The sequence below is a fragment of the Marmota monax genome, unplaced genomic scaffold (genome assembly GCF_021218885.2).
Source record: "Marmota monax isolate L192 unplaced genomic scaffold, Marmota_monax_Labrador192_F-V1.1 WCK01_AAM20220418_F8-fsc00730, whole genome shotgun sequence".
Lineage (NCBI taxonomy): Eukaryota > Metazoa > Chordata > Mammalia > Rodentia > Sciuridae > Marmota > Marmota monax.
The window spans coordinates 102,533-106,020 of record NW_026693495.1 but is presented as its reverse complement, the minus strand read 5'-3'; the positions used below and the strand labels follow the sequence as shown (position 1 = coordinate 106,020).

At 36.5% G+C, this 3,488-nt stretch overlaps 1 pseudogene; it reads left to right on the top strand.

Moving 5' to 3' along the window:
* Positions 1–506: 506 nt before the first annotated feature.
* Positions 507–1,467, top strand: LOC124102115 (olfactory receptor 7E178-like; annotated as a pseudogene).
* Positions 1,468–3,488: the final 2,021 nt, after the last annotated feature.

Below are 3,488 nucleotides of genomic sequence, written 5' to 3'. Positions count from 1 at the left end.
AAGGATGAAAATCCATGATGATAACTGGCACATAAAAATGCTTCATGATTATGAATATTTGGTTTTGAGTTAGAATCCAGATACTTTGGTTTTAGCACTTATAGAGCTTATAAATATTATATAACAAGAGAATTTCTTGCATTATATTTGAATAAAATAGTTTTTACTTTCTTTTAATTAGAATGGTCTTTTTCTTAAAGGTGAAAGGATGTTTATCTTTGTTTTTTCTTAAAAGAATATTTTACCATAATTACATATTTATCTCTAATGCTTTTGCTTTTAAAATATACTTCAGTTGAGTGTCTCTATGATTGATGTGTATAGAAAAAGATGAATACCACAAAAATAAACAATGAGAGATTTCTAAGATGTTTGGGTGGGTCACAACTAAGCAATAATGCTGAGGATATATAGCTCTCAAAAAAAAAAAAGGACTTTACTAGTGAATTGCTTTAATCCAAAATAATAGACAGTGCTGTGTGCTGGTTTGCTTATTTACTTTTTTCAACATTTTTCCTTCTCAAAACCTATCCCTCAAATATAGAATCAGAAAATGTAACACGTGTTTCAGAATTCCATCTCATGGGCCTCTCAGAGGATCCAGAACTGCAGCCCCTCCTCTTTGGACTGTTCCTGTCCATGTACCTGGTCATAGTGCTTGTGAACCTGCTCATCATCCTGGCTGTCAGCTCTGACTCCCACCTCCACACCCCCATGTACTTCTCCCTCGCCAACCTGTCCTTGGCTGACATCAGTTTCACCTCTACCATGGTCCCAAGGATGATTGTGGACATCCAAACACATAGCAGAGTCATCTCCTATGCAGGCTGCCTGACTCAGATGTCTTTTTTATGCTTTTTGGATGTTTGGATAGTCTGCTTCTAACTGTAATGGCCTATGACAGGTTTGTAGCCATTTGCCATCCACTACACTACCAGGTCATTATGCACCCTCGCCTTTGTGGCTCATTGGTTTTGTCGTCAGTTCTCATCAGCCTTTTGGTCTCCCAGCTGCATAATTCAATGGTGTTACAACTTACCTACTTCAAGAATGTGGAGATTTCTCATTTCTTCTGTGACCCTTCTCAGCTCCTCAACCTTGCCTGTTCTGATACATTTACCAATAACATAGTCATATATTTTGTTGGTGCCATCTCTGTTTTCTTCCTATCTCAGGAATCTTCTTCTCTTACTATAAAATAGTTTCCTCTATCTGAGAGTTCCATCATCAGGTGGGAAATATAAAGCCTTCTCTACCTGTGGGTCCCACCTGTCAGTTGTTTGCTTATTGTATGGGACAGGCCTTGGGATGTATCTCAGTTCAGCTGTCTCACTTTCTCCTAGGAAGTGTGCAGTGGCCTTGGTAGCATACACTGTAGACACCCCTATGCTTAACCCTTTCATATACTGCCTTAGAAACAAGGACATCAAGAGGGCTATGTGGAGGCTCTTCAGAAAAATAGTCTAGTCTCAGGACCTGTGTCATCTATTTGCAGTGCTGGTTTGCAAAGGCAACAAAACTACACATCTAGGCCTGCAAAACTCATCTCCTTCATCACATTATTTTCAAGCTCTTGTGGTTTTCATTCCTCTTCCTATTTCATATCTAAATATTGCTTTTTTTTTTTAAAAAAAAAACTGTCTTTAGTGAAACTGTGGGTGTTCCTGTATTCTTTGTACACCTTACTCATGCATTTCTGAATTCTATTATACTTATGCAAACTTCTGTACTTTATTATTAATTATCCAAGAATCTCAGAAAGATGAGCAACTCTCTTTTTATGTACTTAAAATTTCTTATAATTAATATGTTTTCAGTAGCTTCTGTGTCTTTACCATATAAAATTTGCATTTATCAAAAATTTATTTGTGCAGGTTATCTATTAGGATGCATATCACTGGTCCTCCAGATTGCCTTTATGGGAAACACTAAGGGATCTTTAAAAACATTGATGCCTGAGTCTCACCACCAGAGATTCTGATTCATTGAACTGGCGCGTGCCTTGAGCTTGTGACTTTTTAAGATGCCCAAGGATTTTACTAAGAAATCTGCTGATACTGCTTTAGGATCTTCCTTGTACATGATTAATTGCTTTTCCTTGATACTGCCATGGTTCAATCTTTGTGACTTTTGATGATTTGAGTGTAATGTATCTCGTTATGGGTGTCTTTGGATTTATCAGAGCTTATTTAGTGTTTGGATATGTATGTCTATTCTTCAAATTTGAGAAATTTAAAATTTCAATCATTATTTTAAAAAGTTGAATCTCTATCTCTTCCACCCTATTCCCTTTCTGAAATTCCCCTAATGCAAAAAATTCAGCTTAATAGTTTCCCATAAAATCCTTAGGATCTCTTCACTTTTATTTGATCCTTTCTGTTTTGCTTCACTGATTCAATAATTTCAAATGATGTGTTCCTAAGTTTATTGATTATGTCCCTCTGCTTGATTGAGTCTATTATGACACTACCAAATATTTCAATTTACTTATTGATTCTCCAACTCCAAAATTTTTGTTGCTTTTTAATAATTTATAGGTGTTTGCTAATATTCTCATTTTGTTCATGCATTGCTTCCCTGATTTTGTTGTCTGTGTTCTCTTTTAGCTTACTGACTATCCTTCAGGTGGATGTTTTGTATTTTTGTCAGATAAATCATAGATCTAATTTCTTTAAAGAATATTTCACAGTAAGTTTATGAATATTTAATTTATTTCTCTGGTTGGGCCATGTTTCCATAATTTTTTGCATGCCTTGTTCTCTTTGTTGAGTTTTTGGCTTTTGAGAAAATAGCTACTTCTCACAGTTTTTATGGATTGATTTCATGTATGGAAGGCTTTCACCACAGACTAATAGAAATTTTAGGGCTGGGGATGTATCTCAGTGATAGAGCATTTGCCCAGCATATGGGAGGACCTGGATTTAATCCCCAGAGGCCCCTTGTCTCCCTGCCCTGCCAATAAAAAAGCCTAGAAATTCTCAAACTTTTTCAGAGAATGAATTTTCTCTGGGCTTGTTTGTGTAATTTTCACCATTAAAGAGGTTTGCCTTTGTTCTCAGAGCCCATCATCTCTTGTCCCACCTGTCATCTGTTTGTGGTACTACAGTCTCTCTGGTAATGTATGAGCCTTAACATTTTTCTGTGTATCTTTCTCTTTAGTGGCTTTAAGTCAGGCAAGGGCATAAGCCTACTAGAAAGATACAACTTTACATGAATATTCCACCTTCTCCTTCTTCTTTCAGGGCAGAACTTGGGAATTTTCTCCTGATTGTGCCATGCTGCTTCTGGGAGGGGTTAGGTCCTTGATGAGCAAATACAGCAACATTTCTTGTCCATTTTTATTCACCTCTTCCTGAATTTGTGTTTCCATGATGTGCTAATATCTCTTAACTAGTTCTTGGAGTTCTCACGAAGGCAACTTGGTCCATATATGTTGTTAATTTAGTGTCTCTGTGGAGGAATTAAGGTTTTGCACTTACTATTTCATT